Genomic DNA, 20115 nt, shown 5'->3' with positions numbered 1-20115 from the left:
CAGCAGTAGTACAGGCACATTTAGAGTTCCGCCTACACGTAAACACCGTCATAAAAATGGCAATGGCACTGTGACCACTGTGCCTGTAATACCGGCAGCGTGGACCAGGCGTTAAACAGTGGCAGGTGAGCAGCAACAGGCCCCAGGTGTACCAAACCAGCACAGCTGCACACCATTGACCACTGTGAATGGAGAAAAGGATACACCCAACCCACCTCCCAACACAACCATGCTGGAAAACAAGCCACAGGTGTACCAGTTTAGCCCACTTGTTGACCACTGGGAATGTACAAAAGGAGCACACCCACACCCAAACCACCCCACCGCCCAACACAACCATGCTGGCAGTCGCTGTAGTAGCAATTGGTCTGGGGATCCTGCAAGAAGCTAATGAGGATGAAGCATCTGAGAGGCAGAGGAGGTGGCTTAGGCACAGGAGGTGAATGAGGAACCAGTTGGCCATGCCTAACATCAATATCCAGCAGGTAGCACCCTGCAGGCACCTAGCAATACCCTGCATCAGGGCCTCACCCTGGAACCTGACCCCAAGCCAAATCCACACTTTGTACCGGCTTGACAGGGAGACCATAATATCAATAGTCAACCTCATTAATGAGGACATCAACAGCATGATAAAAATACTGACTACAATCCCCCCCTTGCTGAAGGTAGTGTCGGTACTGCACTTCCTTGCAATCAGCACATACCAGCACACTGTGGGTGAGCGGCACAGTCTATCACAACCCTGTTTTTCCAGGATCTTCTTCCAGGTACTGGATGCACTGCTGCGCCATGTGGCAGACAACATCGCCCTACCCCAAGCCCCTGCCCAGGTTAATGCCCCCAAAGTGGCCTTCCATGCCCTTGCAGGCATGCCCAATTGCATTGGTGCATTAGATTGTACCCATGTGGAGTTGGTGGCCAGACATTCCATTGAGCCAGAGTATAGAAACCGCAACCAATTCCACTCCCTCAACATGCAAATGGTCTGTGATGCTGAACACCTCATCACCCACTGCTGTGCACGGTTTTCGGGATCCACACATGACTCAATGGTCTTGCGGAACTCCACGGTGCCAGGGTACATGGCACGTCACATCGGAGAGCGCACCTGGCTGTTGGATGAGTAGAATGACCAATACATAACTTCTGTGTAATGGGGGGGTAAATAGCCACTCACCGGAGTGCACCTTGCTGTTGGGTGGGTAGAATGATCAATGCAAGACCTATGTGTAGTGGGGGGATGAGTAAATAGGCCCTTACCAGAGTGCACTTGGCTGTTGGGTGAGTGGAATGACCAATGCATGACCTCTGTGTAGTGGGGGGTGGGGGGTAGAAGCACAGTCAGCAGAGGATGTGGCAAATGCAACCTAAAACCAACACATTGCATCCCTTATTCAAAAATCATGGACCGCATGTACCAAACGGGCATATGAATCACAACCAATATCAATGATAATCCAAATGAGGCAACACAAAACTACCACATGTACCTAAATGCATCAGACAATTCACACATGTGCCTGCTAAAAGACTTTGCACATCCCCCACTGGCTGCTTCACAGACAAGTCAAAATCATGGAAACTTACATACCATCATCATTGAACCCCGCAACATATAGCCAGTACACATGCCTACCAAAGTGGTCAGCAACCACCAAGTACTCATTACCGGCTACACACCCACCTCAATATGTCATATGAGCACTCCGAAGATGTTGAGTAGCATGTTGAAGCAGGCAAAACACACAACATGAACACTTCAGTGGGATGGTGCATCAATATGTTAGAGGCATCAAAGGCAACGCACACATGGCCCACATCCGTAGGCCTGCGTGAAGCTTGAGCTATCCCCTGCTGGGGTTGTGCCAGACACCACACACCTTACATGCACCTGTCTTACCACTGCCTGAGGCCCATAACAGGCTACTGTGTCACAGGAATCCAGGTGCCGGTAACTAGAAAGTCTCCCTAACCATTGAGTGCCACAGTACGCAATGGTGATATGTACATGGGAGTATTATCACCGGTGAGAAAATAGCTGGTGCTCCCCTGTACACACTGCCTAATGGGCCCGCTGTGCACAGCAGTGTCTGGCCTCTTGGGCGCTGCAGGTGCGGAAGGCAGATTGTTGGCACCATACAAGACAGGAGGCTCCTGGTAGGCAGACACGCACCCTTGTTTCCATTCAAAGAAAGAAGACATGTAGTAGCATCGAAGGGCAGATCATGACTGCAGACAGTGAGCAGGCCAGTCTCAGATCGAATGAGTGACCTAACATTTGGACATGGTAATGACATTACATGTAACATTGTAAACATCAATGACCCTCTGTGGCATGTACTATGTTGTGTGTTAATTAAATCTTGTAAATGTGTACATGCTCACATCACTGACATGAGATTGACACCACAAACATTGAATTACCATTCTGTCATTCCCATGCAGGTGATACCAGATACCCCTTCATGCCATGGCTGATGGCACCAGTTAGATGCCCACAGAACATGCATGAGGAAGCCTACAGCCGGGCACATATCCTTAAATGGGACACCATAGAACAGACATTTGGACTGCTCAAGGCAAGTTTCCGCTGCCTTAGCAGATCCGGCTCGGCACTAATGTAAAGCCCCATTAAGGTTGACAAGATTGTCCTGGCATGTGCCATGTTGCACAATATGTGTATTCGACGCAACATTGCACTGCCCCCAGGCATGGACCCTGCAGATGAGGAGGGTGGGGATGACGATGATGGCGGGATGGCAGTGCGACCCCGGCGGGATGGCATGGATGGTCAACATGCACCGGATGCAACTGATTCACAATTTATTTTGAACAATCCTTACAAGCATATGGTGCAAACTTTTTGCCACGTAATTTCAAACACTTCTATTAAATAATGAATACTCACACAGAAAAAGAATGTCCAGTAGTGATTTATATGCACAACCCAGTGTATTAAAATGAAGCCAATCGAAAACAGGTGCAACAGGTGCAACAGCAATACCCACCCAAACATACCCTCCCAGGCCCCAACTATCTATTCCAACTATGGACCCCCCTCCGAATCCCCAACTATTCACACATGGAGCAAGTGTCCATGTTTCTGCACTACTTTTGGCCACGCTTGGCAACATGTGTGTCCTTCTGAGAGGAGCCAGACAGGCGCATGGATCTCCTCCTGGGGCTGCCTGACTGGGAGCTTGTAAGCGTGGAGCTGGTGGAGGGCACTGGCATGCTTTCACGCAGTAGTCGGGACATGATAACCTGTAGGGTCAGTGCCATTGTTTCTGCAATGTTTGATTGCACACTATTCCCCTAATGGACCCTCATAAACAAAAGGACAGTGGCACAAACCGACCGCCCAATGGCACGGGAAACCTGCCGTCCGATTGCCTGATTGCTCTCCCTCATCAGGCGTGACTCTTCCAAGTGCTGCTGCACCTGGGCAGTTAGTGTGTCCTGTCACTCCTCCATGCGTTGGAGACGCGCATTCATCTCCCATAGTGAATGGTAGGGCGAGCGCACAGAACTTCTTGGGCTCATGGGGCTGAATGTGCCCAAAACATCTGGGGTGTGGTCTGTGTCCTCGCCGGTCTTAAGGCCTGCATCGACAGCTCCATTGCCATCACTGCTGTCTGTGGCATATGAGTCAGGCTGCTGCAGTGGTGGTGGTGCAGGTCCCTGTGAAATTCCACTTGGGGCTGCCTGTGTGACAGGAGCAGCAGGTGGAGCAAGCAGAGGGGCTGCCTCTGTGATGGAGGCAGCAGGTGGAGCAAGCAGAGGGGCTGCCTGTGTGACAGGGGCAGCTGGGGTATCTGCCGGCTCTGTCTGTGCACGGTGGCAGTTGTCACTCCCATGTTTGGCAGATGTGCTTGCACCATAGGTTGATGGATGGTGTGATGTGCCCCTTGCAAGTCCACTGTCCCTTGATGTTTGTGGTTGCCTGCCATCCATGTCAGATGAGATTCCTGTGGGTGAATGAAAGGCACAATGTTAGGGAACTGCCTGGCTGACTATTGTGCATTTACATGCAACATGATTATCGTGCTATATTACATTGTGGGGGTATGCACTGCTGCATGGTATGTCTGACTCATGAATGTGTTGCGTAGACTCAGCTGTAGGCACTGTGCAGACGGCACATACGACACAGATGTGCTGGGTATGCTGACATGTACACCCACGTTGGGCTGTGGGTAGTGCCATGCGTGTCTGCCCGGGTGCAGATATTTGGGATGTGTTGCGGGGGTTGTTGGGGGGTGAGTGCCTGGAGTCACTGTGTGACCTGGTTGCATGGCCAGGATGTGTGTGGGGTTGTCATGGTAGTGCTGGCAGGGTCATGTAAGGGACATGAATTGCCCAATTGGTGGGTGCCCATATGTGCGTGCAGGTGAGGGCGCACCAGTGTTGTGCTGTGCTGGCAGTGGCAGTGGCAGCACAGCAGATACACATGCACTACTCATGACCAGGAAGCACAGTGTCACCTTTGTGGATTATGTTTTCTTCTATTGTCAGTGAGTCTGGCTATGTGTTGTTTAGCAGTGTTCTCATGTGCGGGTTAGGGATGGGGGGAAACTGGGTGCATGGCCTACGCCGTAGCCATGCTGTACATGCAGCTGTGTATGGGTGTCGCTAAATGGGTGTGTGTTCTGTAGTGTGCAGGTGACACTGTGCCTCATTATGGATCTGGTGTTAACCATGTCAGTGCTACCGGCGGCTTGCTGCCGGAGCCATTAACAATGTACATATGCTGACTCTACAGTACCGCTGGACTATTCAAAGTCCAGGGTCCAAGAAGTCAGGCGGCAGGATGTTCTTGATACACATTCCAATTGAGTCCCATACGGACCCATGGGATTGTGTAGGCAGGAGTAATGGCAACGTTGTTGATGGTGAAGGTGCTTCCATGGCAACTCAGCATGCCAGGACCGCAGTACCCGCCACAGACTGGCCTGTTGGGCGCTGCAGCCCTGGCAGCCACTGTAATGGGGCATCATCATGTGTTTTCTGGTCATGTCACATGTGTGGCGGTCTATTTACAGGCACCTTTGTTTCAGTTCACACACAGCCATGTGTGGTGCATTCTCATGTGGTTATGTATGGGGCATGCATGGGGGCAGGGCATGTGACTTGCTTAGCGCAAAAGTCACAAGGGGAGCATGGGAGTGCTGGTTGGGGTGATTTGGCCAATGCTATGGACATTTATGTGCATTGATGGTACCGGGGGCAAGATGTGCATGTGTGAACTTTATATTTGTGCATTTTGTCTACTCACCAGCCTCAACAGGTGTCCCAGCTCCTGCTTCTGCTGCAGCGACTCCCTCTATGCCCTACAAATGCAGCACACTGATGCACTTCTCCCCCCAGGGCAGCAGCTTGAGGGGTGTGGGTGGTCCGCCACCTGTAGCTGTGCATTGGCCGTGGTGTGCAGCCAGAAGATTGTGCACCCTCAGCCGGAGGTCATCCCACCGCTTGTGGCAGTCTTTCACACTCTGTGCTGTCACCCCCATGGCAGTCACCTTCTGGGCTGCTTCTGCCCAGATTGCCTTCCACCTGAGCTGTGTGCTGCGGCGCTGGTCTGATCGTGTTATTTCCAGTTCCGGTGGTTCTGGCTCTATTTCTGTGGTGCCGCTACATTGTTGGTGGTACATCCGTCTCCACCGGTGTTACCGTGATGGTGGTGTCACCGGTTCCGCAGATAAGGGATGCACACGGCCGACAAGCCGTAATCCTACCTTGTTTCCGGCACCCCGCAGTAGTGGAACCGGTAGGAACGCCATTATGGTAACACCGGATTTTTACTGCCAAACTCGGAATGAGGCCCATAGTCTCTAAATCTGAGACACGCCTCTGTTAAAATATTCACATCTTGTTGACAGTAATGGGCTAGTTCTTTCTGAAAATCAAAGATTTGCTCTTTGTTAGACTCAGACATGAATTCATTTTTAACATCAGGGAGCATATAATCCACGCCATAACATTCTGGGCAGGCATTGCGCCGACATCATTTTGGTTGTTCAGAGTATTCAAGAAATGGGGAAAATAACCCTTTGTCTCCTTGAACCCAAGAGTCTGAGGGAGTTTGCTGAGCTTCATTGGGAGACAAAGTATGGAATGGATAAATCGGATTTTGAGGACGTTTGATGTAACACACATGAGCTCAACGGGCTCCATTAATAAGACACACCCACCTTTTCCTTTATGAGCTGCTTTACTATAAAGTAACTGTCATACCCTTTTCCATAACATACTAAGAAGGCGTAAACCTTAAAAGAGGGATCAATAAATGTTTTTGACAAAATCACAGACACACTCTGGGCCTGAAAACACTCACGTCTCATCATGAATGTGTCTTGCGTACATATATAATTGGGATCATGAACAGTGTGTTCCTGACGACCTTCGATATCATAGCAGATATAGTTTTGTGTTGGGGAGTGTGGTGCGCATAAGAGGTAAATGCGATTCGAAAGAAAACGCCTGTTATTTACAGCACTCGCATTCCAGCCCCTCACATTCATGACTTTCAGGGCCGTCACACTATTTTTTTGGTGCGGCACTCTACTTTCCCCTGCGCTGCTAACTGTTGATGGCGTTCTAAGCAGTCCTTGGACCGACAGAAGAGTCTACATCGCGGACACCTGCAGAGTTCAGTAACAACATCAGCACAGCCGCTTGTTATAGACGATTTGTAAAAATCAACAAAAGATTTGTATTTGTGTTTGCAGGCGGAATGACAATTATCCTAAAAATGTCAAGTCCCAAGATTTTTTAAATGTCTTTTTAAAAGTGATTATCATGTAAAAGAATAAAGAGTGTTTTGCAGTGTCTGGGTGGCCAGTTGTAAATTTGTAATTGTAACTGGTTATTTATAACGCTCTTAATACCCAGAGGTTTCTAAGTGCGTACTCGGGATCGAACCTGTGTTGCTCTGAGTCGTCTTGCTCCTGAGATGAGCGGATTGCCCCCAAACTATTCTCCCAATACTAAGTAGTGCCAGCCTCCTTCAAGGTATAGTACTTTAATTGCCACTCCTAAGTGATCCTCAAACGAGACTATGTCTCTCAGGCGATATCTAGGGTGCTGTGAATTTGTTTGGCTTTGGTGAGCAGATACTCATTGGTATTTTGACATTCTTCCAAAAGACTCACCAACCACCCTCTAGGCACAAATTGCCATCACTGTTGTCTAGGTCAACCAGCTATCTTCTCTTCTTTTCAATGATCTTGCTGAACAAAAGTGAGTTTAGAAAGCGCTGAGCACCACCATCTCTGCCATCTCTACTTCTAATCCCGGTCACTACCAGTCTTAGAGTTTGAGACAACAAAATCTCAGCATTTCTCTTCGGCATATTTACAACTTGATTTGGGATATCTGAGCCATTTAAATCTTGACGCAGCTGTCCAAATGTCAAAAATGGGTTATTAAGGCCACTGCCACTTAGGCGTACTTGAAAAAAATCATGTCAGGAGACAGTCTGTCCAGCAAATATTAAATGGAATTGTGAACAGCTTCTAGCACTTCACAAATACAATCAATTAGATGCACATTTACAAAACAAAATTCTTCATAAAACTCGATAACCCTAAATCTTTTTTCAGTTCTTTCGTATTGACGGACACTTTCCAAAAACACAATGCAAAGTGGTATCAGCGCCACCAGTAACATTAGAATTATTACCAGGAGTAGGGGAGCAATGAGGTAATGGATTTACTAATAGGACTTAGTGGTAAATACTCATTATTCAATTCAATATGTCACTGTTTATTCCTTACCAGATTTTTCACAAGCTTAATTGTTTTGCGCATACGACTTCTGGCATTTTAAGTCTTCAACCATTTATCTTTTTGTTTGTTAGATCCCACTACCGCTTTCGCATTCTCTTGGATATTAATCAAACATGATGGGGCAGGTAATCAATGTGGCTGTGAGGTTCAGCAGCTACCGCTGAGAGAGCCGAGCAACCTCCCGTTTCATTTTGATGTATAGAATGAAAATATCTGTTATTTATACGCTAACTCATTCATTGTGAAATCACACATGTAGTGTCCCTTACTGTGTAGAGACATTCATCCGTTTAAAGTTTGTACAGATATCATACATATATAGACCTTAATCTACTCTACTAAGTGCCACACAGGGTGAATAATCTATCATATAACTTTCAGGGAGTGTCATTGGACATATGATAACCATGATTAAAGATACACTGGATGCTGTCTTAAAATACATGGAAGAGTCCTGTTTAAGTGCATGCATACTAATGAGGAAGCACAAGAATAATAACCATAATTGTTAAGAGGATTGAAGTACTGATATGATATGGAGAGAAGGATTTTATGGAAGTAGGCAAAAAGGGTGAACTTACATCGAACCATAAAGAGCTGCATAAAATGGCGCAATCCTCGTATCGTTCCTCTTAGGAAATCGATTCACTGTTCAAGGGTGGGGACCACGTCCATTTGCAAGGAGTCGAAAAGAATTGAGCGAATATATTCTGTAATGGGAGGATGTATGAATATCCATATCTAAAATATTGCAACTATCAGTACATATATGATACCTAAATAGATGATGGGACAAGTAGGTAAACAATGCATGCAGAATACTAACCTAATGATTGCCAATAGTGAAGCAAACGAGCCTCCTATGGCAGTAATCGTTTCCAGTGGGGCATGCGTGTCATCACAGAGCTGCGCGCGCAATGGCGAACAGCATCGAATGGTAGTGAGTAAACAGTTCAACGCCGTGAACGTTCTCTGTGGGGAATAAAAGTGCCTATGAAACTATATTGAACATTATGAAGGCCCGGGGGCAGAGTGCGGAAATAGAATATGTTGCAGATGCACAGTAGTAGCGCGTACCTGGTATCTCGTGTGCAGTGTAGGATGCATTCCGTGGCTTGATCAGTGTCCATGGAGACCGGGAACCATGTGAAAAAAGGCTTTTCTATAGTGGGTGTTACACAGGAAGTAGGAGGGAACGTGTAAAAGAAATGAAGAAAGGACTTCTATAGTGATGTAACATTGTGGTGGACATCTTTGACAGGAATTGGTACCTGGCTTATTCAATGATGATCTATATGGTATAGCACATTTTCTACAGACCCTAGCCGGAGTCACTTAAGTATAGGATAACAATTCTGCTTTTCGTGCATGTATACAATGAAAATTCATATCAAATATAGTAATTAACATGTTACACGCATAGTACCACATTGTTCACTGGACAATCCGCTTCACAGAGCTGTTGTCCTTACATTCTAAGTTTAAGTGTTATGTTATGTTATGTTATGTTATTTTGCATTTATATAGCGCCTTATATACCATTGGTATGGTCTGAAGGCGCTGGTAGGTTAAACGCCCTTGGGAACCTAAGTTTGAGTCAGTAGAGAGAGTAGAGAGTCCAAAGGTGCGTGTGCGCACCAGGTATGTGTGCAGCTGGTGCGGAATTCGTGTAGTAGCTGCTTTATAGCGGTAGGTGTGGTGGTTGAAATCAGGAGTATGTGTTCGCTCTGGCAGGATTAATCCAGACCGAGTGTGGCTGCGTTAGGCCTGAGGAGAACGCCTGGCTGTGGGGTGTGTAACCAGCAGTGTTTACATAGCGTGATGGGGAGTGAGCGCAAGATGTTGATATGAGAACGGTTATACCGAATGGTGTCATAGTATCTCTGTGTTCTAGTTGAGTGGTGGTGTCAAGAGGAGAGTAAGCGTGGGGGGTGGTATGATGGGATGTATGCTATTTCAAATGTGCCCTGAATTCCAAGTAAAATCACGTACGTCACGCAATTCTATGCAATCAAGTCCGTTCTTTGCACTTTTATTCGTTTCAGGTGTTCGAGATCAGGCGTTTCACTCATCCGCTCTGTACACTCATACGCTCTGTACGCTCATGCAATCTAAACACTCACCCATACTCCACACTCATCTGTACTCCACACTCATTCATACTCCACACTCATCCATACTCCATGCTTATCCGTACTCCATGCTTATCCGTACTCCAAGCTCATCCGTACTCCACGCTCATCCGTACTCCACACTCATCCGTACCCTACACTCATCCGTACTACACACTCATCCGTACTCCATACTCATCCGTACTCCACACTCATCCGTACTACACACTCATCCGTTCTATACACTCATCCATTCTACACACACATCCGTTCTTCACACTCATCCGTTCTACACACTCATCCGCTCTACACACTCATCCGCTCTACACGCTCATCCGCTCTCCACACTCATCCGGTCTCCACACTCATCCGCACTCCACACTCATCCGCACTCCACACTCATCCGCGCTCACACTCTTCCGCTCTCACACCCATCCGCTCTCACACTCATCTGCTCTCACACTCATCCGCTCTCACACTCATCCGTTCTTACACTCATCCGTTCTCACACTCTTCCGCTCTCTACTCTCATCCACTCTCTACACTCATCCGCTCTCTACACTCATCCACTCTCCACACTCATCTGCTCTCTACAGTCATCCGCTCGCCACGCTCATCCGCTCTCCACACGCATCCGTTCTCCACACTCATCCGCTCTCCACACTCATCCGCTCTCCACACTCATGCGCTCTCTACCATCATCCGCTCTCCACACTCATCTGCTCTCCACACTCATCCACTCTCCACACTCATCCGCTCTCCTCACTCATCCGTCCTGCACACTCATCCGCTCTGCATACTCATCCGTTCTGCACACTCATCCGCTCTACACACTCATCCGGATTCCAACGTTCGTCTGGTCTATATGTTCGTCCGTTCTGTATAGTCATCAGTTCTATGCACTCCTGCGTTCTATTCGCTTCTCTGTATTTACGCACTCATCGGCTCTACAAGCTTGTCCGCTCTATACACCTAGCCGCTCTACACACTCATCCTGTTTCGTATGTTCATCTATTCTGTATACTCATCCGATCTCCATATTCATTTGATCTATCTAGTTGTCTGTTCTTCCACTCATGCACTCTTCCACACAGTGCATTCATCAGTTCTATACACTTCATCCATTCTAACTATTTCATCCACGCCATTCACTTCGTTCTTCCTCATTCAGTATGTAAATTTCAGGAGTTTAGATCTCTTTATTTTCCCAATGATTTATTCATATTATCCACTTCACTGTTTTGATCAACTTTACTCGTTTATTTCTGTTTGTCTTTCTAGTTTACATTAGAGTTTATTAGCTGTCAATTTCTCGCATCAGGTAGTTTGTTGGGTCGGTGTCATTGTGATGCTGTTAGTTTGGAAAACCGGTTGATTTTAGGTGAAGAGCCAGATTTCCAGTAGTTTGCGGAAGGACGCTAAATCCTCATTTTGATGCTGTTAGTTTGGAAAACTGGTTGGTTTTAGGGGAAGAACCAGGTTTTCAGTAGTTTGCAGAAGGACGCTAAATCCTCAGTCAAGGCGGATGTGGGGTGGGAGCAAGTTCCACAGGGTTGGGGCCAGGGCTGAGATTGACGATCCACCTAGCCTGACTGAGTTTGTCTTAGGAATTACTAGGAGGCCGGCTGAGCTTGATCTTAGGGTGCGAGTGGGATGATAAGCTTTTAGTTTGTCTTAAAGATATTGAGGTCCAGTTTTATGCAGTGCTCGATGGGAGAGGCATAAGGATTTGAAAGCCACCCTACGGGCTACAGGAAGCCAGTGCAGTGTCATAAGGGCTGGGGAGACGTGGTCTCTTGGACCGAGCGCAAATAGCATTTTGGCCGCCGCGTTTTGTGCCCTTTGGAGTTTATTCAGTTGGTAGGCATGGATTGCAAGGTATAGGGGGTTTGCCTAGTCTAGTCTTGATATAACAATTGATTGGACCGCGGAGAGTCTGTTGGGAAATGAGATATATGGAAAGATGCGCCTAAGGGTTTTAAGGTGGTAGTGGCAGGACTTTGAGACATTGTTGACTTGGCGCGAGATTGTTAGGTCAGAGTCAAGGGTGCATCCAAGATTTTTCACTGAGTTGGAGGGGGTCGGTGAGTTGCCCATGGCGGCTGGCCAGGGTAGTGGGTGCGGAAGAAGTTTGTGGTTGCCACAAACCATGATTTCAGTTTTGGAGGGGTTTAACAGGAGGTGGCTTTGGGTCATCCAGAGTTCTATGTCAAGGAGGCAGGATGCCAGGTCAGGTCGGGAGTTGGGTTTCGAGTTCAGGAGTTTTAGAATTAGTTGAGTGTCATCGGCTTAGTTGTAACATAGGATGTTGTGTGAACAAATTATTGGTGGGAAGGTGATCAGGTAGAGATTGAACAGGAGGGCGGATAGGCATGCTCCTTGTGGGACTCCCGTGGCAACCGGTCAGGCTTGGGAGGTGTAGGTCGAGAGTATCGTTATTTGGTGCCTATCTTTGAGGAATTAAGCTATCCATTTAAGAGTGGTTCCACGAATTCCTAGGGAGTGGAGGCGGTCTAGGAGGATTGAGTGATTGATTGTGTCAAAGGCCGCGGATAGGTCCAGAAGGATTAGTGCGGCGCATCCCGCTGAGTCTGCTGTCATCTTAAGGTCATTCCAGATTGAGGTTAGGTGGTTTCAGTTCCGTGATGGGCTCTGAAACCTGTTTGTGCGGGGTCTAGGAGATTGTTGGCTTCGACAAAGGCATTTAGTTGGGAGTAGGCGGTTCGGTCAATGAGTTTGGCAAGGAACCTGGTGTTTGAGATGAGGCGGTAGTTTTTGGGCTCGAGAGGGTGGAGGGAAGGTTTTTTAATTAGAGGTTTGACATGAACCGTTTTGAATGCGTCGGGAAAGATACCGCAGGAAAGGGAGGCATTTATGATGGATCTTGCGTGTTTTCCTGCGCAGGTTGAAGCGAAAATTTCTTTCAGGGTTGTGGCTGGGCAAGGGTCTAGGGAAGAGCCAGAAGGTTTGCGGGCAGATAGCAGTTGGAGAAATTGTTCTGGTGATATTGGACTAAAGGATTCAAACTTTGGTTGCATAGTGGTTGCAGCTGGTCGGAAGGTCGGATTGGGGGGAGTATTGCCTGGCGGATGTAGAAGAGCAACTTTGGTGGCTAGAGTATTTGTTCTTTCGAGAGCTGTGTTGTAAAAATGGAGGGAGAGCGAGTCGCATAGTGATTGTGAGGGGGTCAGGACCGTCGTGGTGCAGGCTGGGTTGGTGAATTCAGAGATGATTTTGTGGAGTTCTTTGCTCGGGATTTTGCAGTTTAGGATTCGGGAGTTGTAGTGGGCTTTTTTTGCTTTCCGGATTTCGGCCTTGTACTGATAAAGGTGTCGGGCCAAGGTGGCCCTGCTCTCCTGGGTTTTGTCTTTCTGCCATCTGCATTCTAGGTATTTATATAGTTGTTTGGTAGCCTTCAACTCGGGAGTGAACCATTTTGGGAAGAGTCCACAACGCTTTGAGGATTTGCAAGGGGGTGTGAGCCGCATAAGAGATACGTTGAGCCATGAGTCAAAGGGGTCTGGATTAGTTGTTTATTGAGTTGGCAGGAGGGTGGTGGAGATTGGAGGAGCGCGTCGGCTAGGTCGAAACAGTTCAAAGATGTTTCCTCATTGAGGCCCATAGGATGTTTAGTGTCCAGAAGGTATATCCAATACTTTTCTCTTTGAGACAGGAATCTTGTGTAGTCACCACCTTGTTGTGGTTTTCTTACCACTTTAATGACCTGAAATCTCCATTGTGCAATGTTGTGCCTGGTTTCCATAAAGTGTCTTGCCACTGGTGATTTGTGGTTGTGGCACCGGATAGTGGATTTATGCTCGGATATCCGTTCTTTCAATGATCTTGTAGTCTGTCCAATATATAGTTTACTGCAGGGACATTTCAGAGCATATATCACGCCTGACGTCAAGCAGGTGGCAAAGCATTTGATCTTTATTTTTTTGCCCGTTGACAGGTGGGAAGATGGTGTCTCCTTTGATCACATTATTACAGTTAATGCAATTAAGGCAAGGGAAAGTCTCAATTTTTTTGGTTTGAAGGAGCCTCTGTTTATCCTTGTTTGGTCTCTCTGCCTTCACGAGTCTATCTCTAAGATTGCGCCATCTTTTGAATGCCATCATTGGTGTTCTTGGAAAAAGTTCTTTTAGGTGATCATCGCTTTGTAGTAGGTTCCAATGTTTCCGTATGGACTTACTGATCTGAAATCTTTGTGATGAATACTTAGAGATATACATCAGAGGAGCAGAATTGCCCTTGGGTTTACGTGTTAATAGACCTTTTTGTGTTAGATGGTTAGATCTCATGTTGGCATCTTGTAAAATGTCATCTGGGTATCCTCGTCTTTCAAAACATTCAATCAGTTGAGAGCATTCAACATCCAAACCGGCTGGGTCAGATATGATTCTCTTCAATCTCAATATCTGGCTGTATGGAAGACTTTCAACATGGGTTTTGGATGAAAGCTGGTGAAGTGTAACAGGTTATTTGGCATCTGTGGGTTTATGATAGATGGTGGTAGTTATTTTTCCTTCATGGATTTTCAGTCTAACATCTAGGAAATGAAGATCTGGTTCTCCAACGTCCATTGTAAATTTGATCTTTGGATGTACTGAGTTCATATAGGACAGGAAGTCATCCAATTCGGCTCTTGTGCCGAACCAGACCCCAAAGATGTCGTCTATAAAACCTTTCCATAGAATAATCTTGGTGGACCATATTTGATTGTCAAGGACATGTTCTGATTTGAATCTGTACATGAAGGAGTTTGCATATACAGGGGCCATCACGGACCCCATTGATGTTCCTGATATATGGTTATAGAAGGTTCCTTGGAAACGGAAATAGCTGTCGTGTAGGATCAGCTTAAGTAGTTCGATGATGAATTCTGGATTGCCTCTGATTTGTTCAGAGTTGGAAAGTAGCCAATCAACAGCATCAATGCCTTCATTGTGAGGTATCAAAGTGTAAAGGCTGCATACATCCATGCTAAAGATCAAGCAGTCCAGGCTAATGGCTGAAATTTCTGCTAGGCAGTTAAGGAAGTCTGTGGTATCTTAAAGATATGTGGGGATCTCCTGGATTAGGGGCTGTAGGAGTCGGTCCACATTAATAGCCAGGGGATCGAAGATGCTCTCCGTACCCGCAACTATAGGTTTCAGTGGGGGATTCTGGTTGTCTTTATGGATTTTTGGGAGGCCATAAAATACAGGTATTATGGGGTGTTTGTTGGTGAGAAATTGGCTTGTTTTAATACTAATCCAGTCATTATCCAGTGCATTGTCTATTGAGCTTTCTATGAGGGTCTTAATGCCCTGAAGAGGATGACCATTCAATTTGGTGTATGTTGTGGGATCATTGACTTGTTTCAAGCATTTGTTGGTGTAATATCTTGTGTCCATAACCACTATGGCTCCAAAGGCGTGATATATGCTCTGAAATGTCCCTGCGGTAAACTATATATTGGACAGACTACAAGATCATTGAAAGAACGGCTATCCGAGCATAAATCCCCTATCCAGTGCCACAACCAGAAATCACCAGTGGCAACACACTTTATGGAAGCCAGGCACAACATTGCACAATTGAGATTTCAGGTCATTGAAGTGATAAGAACACCACAACGAGGTGGTGACTACACAAGACTCCTGTCTCAAAGAGTAAAGTATTGGATATACCTTCTGGACACTAAACATCCTATGGGCCTCAATGAGGAAACATCTTTGAACTTTTTCATATAGAAATACTACAATCCTGTACAGTACTAACACCATAGACCTTTAACTCTCTATTACGTGCCATCCTCAAACACTAGGCTACATACATTCCTCCACAGCATATAATGAGTTGTCCTTTAATTGGCACTGTTTCAACCGATGAAGAACTTGATCTCTCATCATATGATATAATATGTATCTGTTATCTTAGAAATTAACTATGTTAACTATGTTTAAATGCACACTTGAACTTAGAAAGTAAGGACAACAGCTCTGTGAAGCGGATTGTCCAGTGAACAATGTGGTACAATGCGTGTAACATGTTAATTACTATATTTGATATGAATTTTCATTGAATACATGCACGAAAAGCAGAATTGTGATCATAGACTTAAGTGACTCCGACTAGGGTCTGTAGAAAATGTGCTATACCATATAGATCATCATTGAATAAGGCAGGTACCAATTCCTGTCAAAGATGTCCACCACAATGTTACATCACTATAGAAGTCCTTTCTTCATGTCATTTACACGTTCCCTCCTAGTTCCTGTGTAACGCCCACTATAGAAAAGCCTTTTTTCACATGGTTCCCGGTCTCCATGGACACCGATCAAGCCACGGAATGCGTCCTACACTGCACACGAGAGATACCAGGTACCTGCTACTACTGTGCATCTGCAACATATTCTATTACCGCACTCCGCCCCTGGGCCTTCATAATGTTCAATATAGTTACATAGGCACTTTTATTCCCCACAGAGAACGTTCACGGCATTGAACTGTTTACTCACTACCATTCGATGCTGTTCGCCATTGCGCGCGCGGCTCTGTGATGACACGCATGCCCCACTGGAAACGATTACTGCCATAGGACGCTCATTTGCTTCACTATTGGCAGTCATTAGGTTAGTATTCTGCATGCATTGTTTACCTACTTGTCCCATCATCTATTTAGGTATCATATATGTACTGATAGTTGCACTATCTTATTTATTTATTTATTTATTTGCATTTGTAGAGCACACGTACAGCCCGGGGGCAGTGTGGCGCTTGTTACAAGAGATTACAATGAATTTTCAGTAGGCAGGTTACATCTGACCAACAGGTCTCTTAGTTGCACGTACAGCATTACTAGCATTTTTCTTTAGAAGACATACCAGTACAGCTTGTTGGTTAGATGAAGAGTTGTGTCTTGAGTGCTTTGCGGAAATCTAGGTGGGACTGAATCATTCTGAGGTTCGGCGGGAGGGCATTCCACTGTGTGGCTGCTATCGTGGGGAAGCTAGATTCTCCTGCACGTGCCTTTTTGGTTTTGGGCATTAGGATAAGGTTAGAGTAACCTTCCCTAAGGGGTCTTGTGGCAGTGTGTTTCACAATCCTCTGTATAAGGTACGGAGGGGCGGTATCATGGAGGCATTTGTGTGCTAGTGAGAGAGTTTTGAAAATGATTCTCTGTTTAACCGGGAGCCAGTGGACTTGTCTCCTGATTTCTGAGATGTTTTCTTTTCTTGAGGTCCCAGTGGCTGCCCTGAGGGCATTGTGTTGTGCTACTTGAAGTTTAGAGAGGTTTTTGCAGGACGTCCCAGATAGTAGGGCATTGCAATAGTCTAGTCTGTAGCCAATGATAGCTCTGGCTATGGCTAAGCAGTTCTGTTGTGAAAGGAAGGGTCTGGCAGCATTAATGTTTTTGGCGTAGTAAGCTGCTGAGGTAGAGATGGCATTTACTTGTCTGTCCATGGTGAGGTTTGAGTCAAGGTAGACGCCCAGTGTTTTGACGTGGATATTCATACATCCTCCCATTACAGAATATATTCGCTCAATTCTTTCCGGCTCCTTGCAAATGGACGTGGTCCCCACCCTTGAAAAGTGAATCGATTTCCTAAGAGGAACGATACGAGGATTGCGCCACTTTAAGCAGCTCTTTATGGTTCGATGTAAGTTCACCCTTTGGCCTACTTCCATAAAATCCTTCTCCCCATATCATATCAGTACTTCAATCCTCTTAACCATTACGGTTATTATTCTTGTGCTTCCTCATTTGTATGCATGCACTTAAACAGGACTCTTCAATGTATTTTAAGACAGCATCCAGTGTATCTTTAATCAGGGTTATCATAGGTCCAATGACACGCCCTTGCTGCGCAGCCCCAGAGTGTGCAGGGGATGGGAGGACTCCAATCTTGGGTCCTCTTCTCCTGTTCTATCTCACATAAAGAAACCTAGGCAAGAAAACCATTGCAAATAAATGGGGCAAATGCCCATTTTATTTCATTTATGGTGCAAGCTGGTGGCCATTGTTTCACTAAAAGCGCGAGAGTGCCATTGTTTCACTAGTGCCATTGTTTCACTAAGAGAAGCAGAGCACCATCGTTTCACTAAGAGCAACATTGTTTAACTAAGGTAGAGTGCTATTGTGTCATTAAAAGCGCCAGAGTGTCATTGTTTCACTAAGAGAGGCAGAGCACCGTTGTTTCACTGAGTGCGCCATTGTTTCACTAAGAGGGGCAGAGTGCCATTGTGTCATTAAAAGAGCCAAAGTGTCATTGTTTCATTAAGAGAGGCAGTGCAGCATTGTTTCACTATGAGTTCCATTGTTTCACTAACAGAGGTAGAGTGCCATTGTTTCACTAAGAGCACCATGGTTTCACTAAGTGGGGCAGAGTGTCATTGTTTCACTAAAAGCACCAGAGTGCCATTGTTTCACAAAGAGAGGCATAGCACCATCATTTCACTAACAGAGCAATGTTTTCACTAAGAGAGGCAGAGTGCCATTGTTTTGTTAAGAGCGCAATTGTTTCACTAAGCGGGGCAGAGTGCCATTGTTTTATTAAAAGCACCACAGTGCCATCGTTTCACCAAGAGGGCCATTGTTTCACTAAGACAGCCATTGTTTCACTAAGAGTGACAGAGTACCATTGTGTCACTAAAAGTGCCAGAGTGCCATCGTTTCACTAATAGAGGAAGAACAGCATTGTTTCACTAAGAGATCATTGTTTCACTCAGAGAGGCAGAGTGCCATTGTTTAAGTAAGAGCACCATTGTTTCACCAAGCACGGCAGAGTGCCATTGTTTCCTAAAAGCACCAGAGTGCCATTGTTTCACTAACAGAGGCAGAATGCCATTATTTCACTAAGCGAGGCAGAGCGCCATTGTTTCACTAAAAGTACCAGAGTGATATTGTTTCACTAAGAGGGGCAGAACACCATTATTTCATTAAGAGCGCAATTGATTCACAAAGAGAGCCACAGTGCTATCGTTTCACTAAGAGTGCCAACGTGCCATTGTTTCGCTAAAAGCAGCAGAGTTCCATCCTTTCACTACGAGAGGAAGAGCACCATTGTTTCACTAAATGCGCCATTGTTTCCCTAAGAGAGGCAGAGTGCTATTGTTTCGCTAAGTGGGGCAGGGCGCCATTGTTTCACTAAAAGCATCAGAGTGCCAGTGTTTCACTAAGAGGGCAACAGCAACATTGTTTCAGCGAGAGGGGCAGAGCACCATTGTTTCACACAGAGCAGCATCGTTTCACTAAGAGCACCATTGTTTAACTAAAAGAGGCAGAGTGCTATTGTGCCACTAAAAGTGCCAGAGCACTATCGTTTCACTAAGAGCACCATTGTTTCAGTAAGAGAGGTAGAGCGCAATTGTTAATCTAGGAGCACCATTGTTTCATTAAGCAGGGCAGAGTGCCATTGTTTCGCTAAAAGCGGCAGAGTGCCATTGTTTCACTAAGTGAGCCATTGTTTCACTAAGAGACACAGAGTGCCACTGTGTCACTATAAGTGCGAGAGTGCCATTGTTAACCTAAGCGGGGCAGAGCGCCATTGTTTCACTAGAAGCGTCAGAGTACCATTGTTTCACTAGATGGGCCACAGCGCCACTGTTTCAGTAAAAGGGGCAGAGCACCATTGTTTTAAAAAGAGCACCATTGTTTCACTAAGAGAGGCAGAGTGCCATTGTTTCACTAAAAGCGCCATTGTTTCACTAGGAGCACCAGCATTTTGCTGAGAGAGGTAGAGCACCATTGTTTCACTAAAAGCACCAGAGTTTCACTAAGAGTGCAATTCTTTCACTAAGGGCACCAGAGCAACATTATTTCTGCTGCTGCTCTTCTAAGGCTTTGGGTCCCCTCCATTCACCAGCATAGCAGTGACAGGGATTTGGGCAATGGTTCTGAGATCGCTCTTTGGCAAATGGCAAATAAAGGCTGTGAGCGTAGGGCATCCACCACTCGGCACAAGCAGGTGGCGAGCAGGCTTGGGCTGGCCTATCGGGCAATGCCCGAACCAAAAATGCAAAATGCTAATGTCGGCCCATTTTTTGGGTCAAAGTGGGCCACTTTTTTTGGGCCATGTTGGCCAGTTTGATCATTTACTTCACTGTGCGGCTAGTCATTTTGACCAGTGCTCCTGAATGAATATTCTTTAAAAATGCACTATCTGCATCACATTTTATCAACAAACTCCCCCTTTGCTACTACTCAGTCTGTCACAAAGGGAATG

The sequence above is a fragment of the Ambystoma mexicanum genome, chromosome 11 (genome assembly GCF_040938575.1).
Source record: "Ambystoma mexicanum isolate Mex_15411 chromosome 11, UKY_AmexF1_1, whole genome shotgun sequence".
NCBI lineage: Eukaryota > Metazoa > Chordata > Amphibia > Caudata > Ambystomatidae > Ambystoma > Ambystoma mexicanum.
The sequence above is the reverse complement of the archived record's forward strand: the minus strand, read 5'-3'. Positions refer to the sequence as shown.